The sequence below is a fragment of the Marmota marmota genome, unplaced genomic scaffold, assembly GCF_001458135.2.
Source record: "Marmota marmota marmota unplaced genomic scaffold, marMar, whole genome shotgun sequence".
Classification (NCBI taxonomy): Eukaryota; Metazoa; Chordata; class Mammalia; order Rodentia; family Sciuridae; genus Marmota; species Marmota marmota.
In genome coordinates this window covers 24423448-24436334 of record NW_026000241.1, presented here as the reverse complement: position 1 = coordinate 24436334, position 12887 = coordinate 24423448, and positions in this window count along the sequence as shown.

Sequence of the window (12887 nt, the reverse complement as noted above, 5' to 3'; positions counted from 1 at the left end):
ACATGCTTAGCATGTATGAGAACCCGAGTTTGAGTCTTAGTAACACCACACACACACACACACACACACACACACAAGAAGTATTCATTTTAATCTACTATCAGCTGTGCACATTGCTAATGGTATATGTAACTTGAGGTCACAGAAACCTACAAGACACAAGTATGCATTTGTCTATTTTACTTATAAAAATGCATGGGAAAAATAAAGTGGATAGGTAGGGCTTGGCTATAGCTTAGTGGCAGAGCAGTTGCCTAGCATGTGTGAGGCACTGGATTCGATCCTTAGCACTACGTAAAAATAAAGGCACTCTGTCCATACACAACTACCAAAAATAAAAATAAATAAATAAATAAATAAATAAAATGCATAGATTTGGTTAAATTGTAGAAAACAAAAGTGTAATAGCACCTAACCTATAAAAGGGACTCAATAAATATTTCCTGAATTTTTAACTTTGCTCTCTTACAATAAAATATGACTTACACTTGTCTCATAATTCAGTATTTTAAAAACTATATCTTTAAGCAATTTTTAAAGCTTCATATTTTTATCTGCATGGGGTAAATAAACTAATTTAGCCAGGTGCAGTGGCACATCTATAATCCCAGTAACTCAGGATACTGAGGCAGGAGAATCACTTGAGACCAACCTAAGTGTCTCAAAGTAAAAAAATAAAGGGGAGTGGGCAGCGGGCCTTATAGCTAAGTGGTAGAGTATCCTTGCGTTCAATCCCCAGTACTGAAAAAAGAAACCATTGTAGAAATTATCAGATCAACTTTATCTTCTTTATTTTCTTTTTCTTTCTTTCTTTCTTTTTTTTTTTAATAGCAGAGATTGAACCCAGGGGCACTTAACCACTGAGTCACATCCTTAGTCCTTCTTATTTTTTATTTGAGACAAGTTCTAGGTAAGTTGCTTAGCATCTTGCTAAATTGCTGAGGCTTGCTTTGAATGTGTGATCCTCTTGCCTCAGCCTCTGGAGCTGCTGGGATTACAGGACTGCACCTGGCTGGATCAGTTTTTTTTGACTTTTGTTTTTTAACCTGAATCCTCCCTGAGTGGTGGAACATTACCACATTTCATAAAATCAAAATGCCCAAGAATCATCAAGGAAAAAAGACTTAACAAATAAGATAGCTCATGCTATCTAGCTTGCTATTAATGTCATAACTACATCTCCTTTAAAATTTTTTTTCTTAGTTGTTGATAGACCTTTTATTATTTATACACGGTGCTGAGAATCAACCCAGTGCCTCACATATGCCAGGCAAGTGAGCTACAGCTGAGCCCCAGCCCCTACAACTCCTTTTGACAACTGAAAACATAGACGAAATGTAAACAATGTTCCTTTTCTTGAATGACAATTTCAACACTCAGCATACCTGAGATTAACCCACCATTGTCCCTAATGGACTCGTGCTTTTTTCTCAATGTCACAGTGATAGAAACAATTCAAACACCCCCTGCTCCTCAGGGCCTTCTGCTTATCACTGGGTGTCTCACCAAATTCCCAGTGCCATACCCACTTTTGTCCCTGGAGAATTAATGTAATTCTTTTCCTGATAATGTTTCTCCAAACTCAGTCAAATTTGGTGTGTGGGAGATGAGGGACAAATTTTGAAGAAGAAACAATGTTACCAATAAGTATATTAATTAGAACATAAAAATAGGAAGCCAATGATAAAGTAAAAATGGGAAATGAAAGGAAGAAAAGGTAGAAGGGCATTTATTATGCTTTTGGTGCAGGCACATCTGTGGGCACCACTTCCTCTAATTGCTAGCTACTCCAGCGGTTTAGGAGTTAGGGAGCTTTGGTGGGAATTCTTGCACTCTTCCCTGCCCCCAAGTTCATTTGCTAAAATCCTAACTCAAAGTGGTGGGCTAGGAAGTGGGTCCTCTGGGAGGTGATTAGGTCAGGGGGCAGAACTCTTATGAATGGGACAAGTGAGAGAGTCCTGAGAGGATTCCCACCAGGTGAGCTTTAGGCCCTCACCAGACACTGAATTAGTTAATCTTGGACTTCCAGCCTCCTGGACTGTGAGAAGTAAGTTTCTCTTATATCTCCCAGTCTATGGTGATCTGCAGTAGCAGCCCAAATAGACTGGGGCATAGTATCATACTAGCAGCAGTAATAAATAGACATCCAAATATATAATACTGAAACATATTAAAAGTTTATTTCTTACTTAAGTAGTGCTAGTTTCTGGCCGGTGGGTGGCATTCCCCAGACATCAGGCCCCTTTGTGTTATGTTAATTTTATTGAGTAATTCTGCCTTCCCCCAAGGCCTCCCTGTCATCCGCATCCAGCCAGCAAAGGAAGAAACAGAGCAAAGGAGGAGACATGCCTATTTCTTAAAAGCCTTGGCCCAGAAATGACACAAGCTGCTGCGCATGTTCCATTGGTTAGAATTCAGTTGTATGATAGGCTCAACTACCTGCAAGGCAAACTGGCAAACAGTCTCCTTGTCTGTCCAGGAAATCGGAAACTCATTTTTGGTAAACAGTTCACAGACTCAGACACAGAGGCCTGGTGTAACATCACAAGCAAACACCAAGTTTTTCAAACCCTACTTGAAGGATCTTAAAAGATGCCAGATGGCTGACTGCTGGAATCGTCAGTGGCAGAGAGGCTGATGGGAGTCCACCTCCTTAGCTGTCCTCTGAATGACTAACACTTAATATCCCAAAGTAACTCTAAATCCTACAACGACAGTCTTTTGCCAATACACCATGGAAGGCCCCAGAGTAAAGCACTTTGCTGCAAGGCAGGATAGATGGCTTCTTAGGAATGGACTGAGGAATTAAGTCAGCCTTCTCCCCCTCCCCCTTCTAATGAAATAGCCACATTGTTTGGGAAAGTTTCTGAGATCATTATCCGGATGCCTCATTGCACTGACACTACTACTTAGGGAGCTAGAATTTCAATCATAAAGACTAGTGAAACTTAACCAGTTCCTTTTCTGAATGTTTTGTCAGCAAATGGCATTAACACTTCTTGTAAAAGGACAGATAAGGAAGAAAAAAGAAATCATTTCTCTTGACTCACTCACATAAGAAAACAGTGAATCTTTCACCATTCAAGCCAGAGACTAGCATTTTGTTTGAAGAAGATGACAACTTTGAGGTTAATGGTATTCTTTTTGTACTTACTCACTCTTAGAGATCAAAGACAGAGAATCATTCACCATTCTCAAGATGGCTTCACAAGAGAGGAATCTGCAACCCATACTGTATTTTTTTTTTTTTCAGTTTGAAAAGAACATTCCTGAGGGAAAATATGCTCAGGATTATATGAGTCAAGTGAAACTTCCTTTGTAGGAGGCTTTTGCTTCGTGGTCTAAATGGTTAACTGAGGCATGTCTACACACAGAACAGCCTGATAATTAAAACTGTCAGTGAACACCACCACGCTAGATATTATCAGTGTTTACCAGCACCGTCAGCTCATATTTACAAATCACTTTATAATGTTCACGAAAGTATCTTGACTCAATTATTTATTTCTATCTAGTCACATAGTGTGGGTGGATAATCTTTTTTTGTTTGTTTGTTTAAAAATGCTGTTTACATCCCCCTACAGCAAAACCAACCATGTAATTAATTTAGAGTTGTTTTTCCTTAAAGAAACATTAAACATGAGAATCACTTTCTTTTCACCTAAGCGAAGAAAGGAAAAAGCGCAGAGTTCTTATAAAAATACTTAAAAATATAGTTTATTTCTGCATGATGGTCAGTTGAGAAAGGAGAAAAATAGAACATTATAAGGAAGAGGTGGGAGGGAAGGGAAGGAAGTAGAAACGAGGATTAAGGGAAGAGCAGATATAAAAAGAGAAATGAAAATAGGGATGACCCAAGAAAGAGAGCAGAGGAAAAATAAAAACAGGAGAGAATGTGAATGAAAATGAAGCTAAAGGAATAGTGGTAGAATTTTTTCTTGAGAGAAGTGGGTACATTTGGGTAAAGAGCAGAGCCCACTTACTAGGGAAGGGAATTGAGGGAAAGGTTTTCTGGGGTACTCCAGTCACTATGATCAGAAGAAGGCTAAGGAGGAATGAGTCTAACACAGGTCTAGCTGTGGGTTTGGTTTCCTACCCTTACTTTGGACTCTATAAAGAGCCATGTCTCCCCAGGTGCAGTGGCTCATGCCTATCATTCCAGAGATTCAGAGACTGAGGCAGGAGGATTGCAAGTTTGAGGCCAGCTGGGGCACCTTAGCAGGACCTTGTTTCAAAATCAAAGAAAAAGGATTGGGGATGCAACTTAGTGGCAGAGTGTGTGTTGAGCATGCTGGAAGCCCTGAGTTCAATTCCTAACAAAACAAAACAAAGAAACCCAACATAGAGTTCTTATAGCTCCTCATTCTCAGACATATACTCAAGAAAATTGAAAATATGCATTTACACCAAAACTTGTACAGGAGTATTCAGGGCAATATTATTCATTATAACCCCAAAGCAGAAACAATGCAAAGGTCCATTAACTGATAAATGAATAAATGAAATGTGATATATACATACAACAGAATACTATTCAGCTAATACATGGATAAGCCTTAAAATCTTCTAAGTGAAAGAAGAGAGACACAAAAGGCCACATATTTTATGATTCCATTTACATGAAATTTCCAGAATATGCAAACCTATAAAGACAGAAAAGAGGTGATTGATATTTTCAGGGGCTGGTAGGAGTAGGGAGTAAGGAGCTACTGCTAATTATGTGATTTCTATTACGAGTGATGAAAATTTTCCTGAATTAGATAGTAGTGATGATTATGTAACTTTATGAATTGACAAAAAAAACCCTCAAAGTTATTTTAAAATTATGAATTTATCATATGCAAATTATATATTTTTTTTTTTTTAAGAATCTACAAAATGCTTAAAGAAGTGAGTTGAGAGGAGTCTCATAAGTGTCTCTGTAGCTGGTTTTGTTTGTTTGTTGTTGTTGTACGGAGGATTAAGGTCAGGGTCACTATACTACTGAGTTATATCCCCAGCCCTTTTTTTTTTTTTTTTTTTTAAAAAGAGAGAGAGAGAGAAATTTTTTTTTTAATATTTATTTTTCAGTTTTTGGCGGACACAACATCTTTGTTTGTATGTGGTGCTGAGGATCGAACCTGGGCCGCACGCATGCCAGGCGAGCGCGCTACCGCTTGAGCCACATCCCCAGCCCCATCTCCAGCCCTTTTTATTTTTTATTTTGAGACAGGATCTCACTAAATTGCTAAAGCTGATCTCAAATTTGTGACCCTTCTGACTCAGCCTCTTGAGTTGCCGGGATTACAGGTAAGCACTACAGTGTGTGGCTGTCCGCTATTTCTTATTTGCCTTCAGCTCAGAATAATGCTTATGCCCAAATAGCATAATTTGGGGTGGTGTATTCTGATCCCCTTCAGCCTTTTTTTGGGTATATGATTTGCAAATATTTTCTCCCATTTTATGGGTTTTCTTTTTAACTTTCTTTACTTTCCTTTTTTTATTATTTATTTATTTATTATTTTTGCAATGCTGGGGGTCAAACCCAGACCTTAAGCCTGCTAAGCAAGTGCTCTACCACTGAGATACACCCCCAGCCCCTGACTGATTTCACGTTTCTTCCCCTCCCCCTCCCTCTTTTTCTCTCTCTTTTGCTTTCTTTCCTTTTTGTTTTGTTTTGGGTACTGGGGATTTAATCCAGGGGCAATTTTCTACTGATATGCATCCCCAGCCTTTTTTAAAAATTTTTTGAGACAGTGTTTCCTTAAGTTGCTAAGGGCCTTGCTTGGTTTTACTTTAAAAAAATATTATTGGTTCTTTTTAGTTATACATGACAGTAGAATCCACTTTGATAAAATTATGCAAGCATGGAATATCTTATTCTAATTAGGACCCCAGTCTTGTAGGTGGGCATGATGGTGGGATTCACTTTGGTGCTTTCACGTGTATACATGGGAAAATTATGTTAGATTCTACTGTCTTTCCTATTCCTATTCCCCCTCCCTTCTTTTCATTCCCCTTTGTCTAATCAACTGAATTTCTCTTCTTCCTTTCCTGATTTCACTTTCTGGATGCACAGAAGTTTTTAATTTTCATGAAATCCAATTTCAGAAGGAGGGGATTTTGCTTTAGGTATTAAATCTTAGAAACCATTGCTAATCCAAAAATCATAAAGATTTATGCATTCTTTAAGAGTTTTATAGACTTAGTTCTTACACTTAGGTATTTGAGGCATTTTGAGTGAAATTTTTATATGTCATGAAGTAGGTGTTCCTGTGAACACCATTTGTGCCAACACCATTTGCACTAGCCTATTCTTTCCCCATTGAATCTGCTTGTCAAATAATTAACTATTAATTTTATTCTGCACTCTAAATTCTGTTCTTGTTTGTACCAAACATTTTGTTTCTGTGCTAGGAATTGAACGCAGGGGTGCTCTACCACTGTCACAGTCCCAGCCCTTCTGTGACCATTGTGTTTAAGTTATCTTTGTTGGAATACGATTGTTCAATTTTTCATAGTATCCTCTTATAACACTTTTCTCCTTTTTTTTTTTTTTGGTAAGATTGGTAGTACTACCTCTTTCATTCCTATTTCGAATTTTCCCTCTTCTATTTTTTTTGTCAGTCCAGTTAACTGTTGTCAATTTTGTTAATCTTTTCCAAGAATCAACTTCTGGTTTTGCTGATTTTCTCCATTTTTCCTCTTTAGGCCTTTGAAATGGCAAGTTTTTGTTTTTGTTTTGTTTTTTCTGGACAAGAACTCCAAAGCACAGGAAACAACCAGAAAAACAGACACATGGGACTACACTAAAATGCTTCTGCACCGCAAAGGAAACAGTCATCACAAAGAAGACAGTACTTGTGAAATGACAGAAGATATTTGCAAACTGTATATCTGACAAGGGTTAATGTCCAGAATGTACAAGGGACTCAAAATACTCAATAGCAACAAAGAAATAACCCATTTAAAAAACTGGACAAGTGGGCTGGGGATGTGGCTCAAGCGGTAGCGCGCTTGCCTGGCATGCGTGCGGCCCGGGTTCGATCCTCAGTACCACATACAAACAAAGATGTTGTGTCCGCCGAAAACTAAAAAAAATAAAAATAAATAAATATTAAAAAAGATTCTCTCTCTCTCTTAAAAAAATTAAAAAAAAATGGACAAGAGATGTAAATAAATTTCTCCAAAGAAGACATACAAATGACTAACAGGTATATGAAAAAAAAATGTTTAACATCTGTTTATCAGAGAAATGCAAATCAAAGCCACAGTGGGATATCACCTTACTCCAATAAGAATGGCTGTTATCAAAATGTCAAGAATGACGATATGGACAAAAGGGAACACTTGCACATTGTTGGTTGGAATGTAAATTAGTATACCATTATGTAAAACAGTATGGTAGCTCCTCAAACAACTAAACTACCATATGATCCAGCTATATCATTTCTGGGTTTATATCCAAAGGAAATGAATTGGTGTGTTGAAGAGACACCTGCATTCCCATGTTTACTACAGCACTAGCCACTGTAGCCAGTGGAAACAACCTAAGTGTCATCACCTGATGAATGGGTTAAGAACATGTACATAGGGGCTGGGGCTGGAGCTGGGGCTATAGCCCAGTGTAGACCCTGTAGACAGGGTCCTACTAAGTTGAAGTGCTTGCCTCACATGTGTGAGGCACTTGGTTCCGATCCTCAGCACCACACACAAAAAATAAAGATACTGTGTTCATCTACAACTAAAAACATATTTTTAAAAAAGAACATGTACATATACACCATGGGATACTATTCAGCCACACACACAAACAAGAATGAAATCCTGTCATTTGTGACATGAGTGGAACTGGAGATCTTTATGTTAAGTGAAACAAGCCAAACACAGAAAGACAAGTATCACATCATCTCACTCATATGTGGCATATACAAAATCGATTTCATATAAAGAGTGGAACTGTGGTTACTAGAGGCTGGAGAGTAGGGGAGGGAGGGAAGGGTGGGGAAAGGCAGATCATCCAGTACTAAGTTATAGTCAGATAGGAGTAAGCAGTTCTGGTGTGTTACTACTGCACAGTAGAGTGACTATAGATGGTGATTGTGTACAAGCTAGAAGAAAGGACTTTGGTTTGTTTGTTTATTTATTTATTTATTTATACATACCAAGAATTGAAACCAGGGATGCTTAACCACTCAGTCACATCTCCACATTGCTTATTTTTTATTTTAAGACAGGGTCCTACTAAGTTGATTAGGGCCGTGCTAAGTTGCTGAGGCTGGCCTTGAACTTGAGATCCTCCTGCCTTAGCTCCAGAGTTGCTGGGATTATAGGCATGTGCCACCACTCCTGGCCAGAAGAAAAGATGGAATGTTTTTACCAAAAAGAAATGATAAATATTAGAGGAGACAGATATGTTTAACCTGATTATACAATGTGCATGCATACAGAAACATCACATAGTACTCTAGTAATATGTACAATTTTTGTGTTTTAGGTAGCAGATTAAAAATAAATTCAACTTACGAGTAAAAATAAAATAATCAGATAAGTATATTCTAAACTACATAGAGAGATAAGGACCATAAGAGATAAGGACCTGCTGAAAATAAGGCAGGGTAAAGATCTAGAGTGTACTAGAGTGGGTATTGTAGACTCGAGGCCTCAGAGAAGTGCTCTTTGAGGAAATGACATTTTCATAGACACCTAAATGCAGAGAAGATTCAAACCGTAAAGATCTGGGCTAGGGAATGTAGTTCAGTGGCAGAGCGCTTGCTTAATATGCACTGAACCAGGGTTCAATCCCCCGTCCTGGAAGGGAAGGGAAAATAAGAGGGAAAGAGACAGAAAACAAGCAAAAAGTCACATCGATCTGCTGGAATAAAGTGAGGAAGAGAAAATAGCAGATGCATAGACCCTCAGGCAAAAACTGTGCTTGTCAAGTTTGCAGAAGAGCGAGTATTCTCATGTGACTGGGGAAGAATGAGCAATGAGAAGACTGGTGAAAAACAAAGCAAGCAAGGGATTCATTGATCCTGTATTCATGATCTTATAGGCCTTTCAGGTTTTGTGAGTGAAAGAATGAAATTGTTGGTTTTATATTTATTTATTAATTGTACTGGGGATCCACTGAACCCAGGGAAGACTTTTTAGATTTTTTTATTTATCTATATTTATTTATTTGGTACCAGGGATTGAACCCTGGGATGCTCTACCATTGAGCCACATCCCCAACCCTTTTTATTTTTTAATTTTGAGACAAGATATCACTAAATTGCTGAGGCTGGCCTCAAACTTCTGATCCTTCTTTCTCAGATTCCCGTGCCTCTGGGATTACAAGTGTACCCCACCACACCAGCTAATTTTACATTTTGAAAAGGTCACTCTGAGCAAGGTATCAGAAATGACACTGTGGGAAAGCATGAGTGAAGTTGGGAACCCAATGTGGTGGGCAGACCCTGACTTGGCCTCCGATGCATCAGGCTCTTGAACAGAACTGTATCCTGAGTACAGGCAGAAACTGTGACCTGCTTCTTAGCAACAGAAGAGAACAAAGATGAGGGGCTGTCATTCTCCTGATTAGGTTATGTTACCTAAGATTTCATTTCAGCGGATTGGAATCAGATTTTTATTACACTGAAGAAGTAAAGACCATGGTGTGAACTACCTGTAGAGAGGGCACTATCCAGGGAACTTTGAGAGCCCTCTGGGATCTATGGGTCACCCCTAGCCAACAGCCAGCAAGATGATGAACTTTCAGCTATGTAAACACAAGGGACTGAATTTTACTAACAATCAGAATGAGCTCAAAGGTGGCTTCTTCCCTAGTTGAACCTCTGGATAAGAATGCAGCCTGGCAACATCTTGAGTGTGTGAGACTCTGGGTGGGACATCTTGCTAAGCCTTCCCAGGCTCCCGACCAATGGAAACTGTGGAATAATAAGTGTGCATGGCTTTAAGGCATTAAGTTTGTGATAATTTGTTTCATAGCAACAGAAAACCGATACAACCAATCGAGATGTTTTTGTGGCAATCCAGTCAAAAACTGATGGTGACTTGGATTAGGGTAGTCGCCATGGAGATGGGGAGAAGTGTTCCAATTTGGAATGTGTTTTGAACACAAAGTCAATACATTTTGCCAATAGCTTTTGCTGAAAGTTTGCTTATGGAACATGCAAAAAAAAAAAAAAAAAGAGGAATCAAAGATGACACCAAGACTAGTCCCATACATACAAACACCCAGTTTATAAAATTCAGTTGACTTACAACTGTCCATTTTGGAAATCAACTTCAATCAATCAAGACATGCTGTGGCACCTCTTCCAGGAATGCACTTGGCCCTTTTCTAAGCCATCCACCTCTACTCATACATCAAGGTTTGACTGAGATGTTTCTTTCCCTGGAAACCTCTTTCATGCAGTACATTTGCTTACTTCTTGTTTCGTTAGCACATTGCTAAAACATTCTTATAGCATTTGCTTCATGAACCGTACGTAATTTATATGCTCGGTCTCCTCCACAACCTTGTGTTTTTCATCTGCACATTCCCAGAGCCTAGAATAGAGTCTGGAACATGTAGGAAATATCCACAATTTTAATGAATGAATACTTGCAGTCTTTCCAAAAACACTGAAATCATCAGATTAACTGCATGTTACCTGATTCTGCCCTCTCAGATCAACACAGCTCATCTTGCTGTGTGATCGATTAAAGCATACAAGCGGTATGTTCAAATATTACCTGTGTTGTAAATAAGCTGCAATATGTGCTCATTTCACAGTGCTAACTTCATAAATAACATCATTCATAATATACACACGGTGTACGTGTGTGAGAGAGGGAGAGAGAGGATTCCATAAGCTGAAAGAAAATTTTTTAGCTAATTTAAGTTGCAGATCCAGCATTTGCCCTCTTGATTTATCGCTTTCTAGTCTTGTAAGAGGATAAAAGTAAAGTTTTTTTAAAAAGACTTTTGAAACTGACACTTAACTGTGATAGGACATGAAAAAAGGGACAAAATAGATTCTTGGGTCCCTTTAAGAAGGGAAAGGAATGTTCCAATATAAAAAATATGGTATTCATGGGCAACAGCTAATTCAAACACACCAGAGTGACTTTCCAGGCTCCAGTCCAATTGTATGATGCATTCAGAAGCCCTGTGCCTACTCCTAAAATGTCTCAGATGAAAGACTTTGAAAACTGTTCATGAGCATTACTGGTACTGAACACTGCAATGCTGGACGTTTAATTTTGTGACCAGAAGGAGGAACTTCTATTCAATATTGAACTCAGCACTGACTATAGACCACTGACTATAGTTTTGCTAATTCCAGAGGACAATACCCACATATACCCACCCACAAACACACCCCCACACATGCACATACACCTCCTATTTGGGGCAGGTAGCCTCAAACAACTGGGTGTGTCTGATCAGTTCACCATTTGCCTTAAAATCTTTTTTCCAGTGGCTCTGGAGGCTGAGGCAGGAGGATCGCAAGTTCAAAGCCAGCCTCAGCAATTAAGCAAGGCCAGAAGCAACTTAGTGAGATCTTGTCTCAAAATTTTTTTATTTATATTTTTTTAAAGAGAGAGAGAGAGAGAGAGAGAGAGAATTTTCTAATATTTATTTTTTAGTTTTAGGCGGACACAACATCTTTGTTTATATGTGGTGCTGAGGATCGAACCCGGGCCGCACGCATGCCAGGCAAGCGCGCTATCCCTTGAGCCACATCCCCAGCCCTCAAAATTTTTTTAAAAAGGGTGGGGGAGCTGCTGGGGATGTAGCTTAGTGGTTAAGTGCCTCTAGGTTCAATATCTGGTACCAAAAAATATTCATTTTCCTACACATATCATTCAGATTATTATCTCCTAATAATCACAAATACATAATTGCTATCCCTTGGGAAATTTTTTGGCAATAAGATTTATGATCTGAAGCATGACTGAATTTCTGTCTTTCTGGTTAAAAAAGATTCTCAAAGCAGTCCATTCCTTTGGTTATAGTTGTTCACATGTTAGAATCAAATCTAAAATGGCAAGCCCAGAAGAAAGCCAGGCCTAAAAACAATCAAAAATGTAATTCTGCAACCTGTACACTCAGAAAAATGAGAAATTATATCCCATCTGATTCAAATGTATGATACGTCAAGATCATTGTACTGTCATGTGTAACTAGTTTTAAAAAAATGAGAAAAAAAAGTGTTCTCCAAGGACAAAATTGAAAAGCAGAAGAAATCTACATTGCTCAAAAGATTACTTAATCTAAACTTAGTTCTCAAACAAGGATAGAAATACTATTTGATAATGACTGACCTGTATTTATTAGTATGACTTAAAGTCATACAAGAAACTCTATCAAATGCCGAGTCTCAACATTTGACCTGTCACCTTATAAAAATTCAGGGAACTGTCATTGTTGAACACGAGTAGGAATTAGGATCTACTTTTAGAAAACATTTATTATATTTAATAAGCCTTTCAGAGTTCTATCAGTGGCTCTGTTAAGGAGGTCAAAGAAACCTATCAAGAATGCCATTTAAAATATATATGCTTATGAAATGGAACATAGGGAGGTAAAGAAATATTTGTTCTATGGTTATGAAACAGTATTTCAGAGCCAGAAAAAAAGTGTATAAAAGCTTTCTTTTGGAGAAAATAAGGTAATTTTCAGATTAAAATAAATAAATAAATAAATACAAAATCTAAACATCCAGCAATATAAATTAGTAACTCAACATGGTTTAACTAGTGAATAATGCTAAGTTTTGCCAGAAGTTTCCATGAAAATGTTCATACATGGAAAGGAGAAATTTCAAAAATGTTTTCACGTTGATTCTCTAAATAGGAAATCAGACCAATTGCTTAGCAAATTTTCTAACATAGCCTGGCTCCAAATTTAATAAATT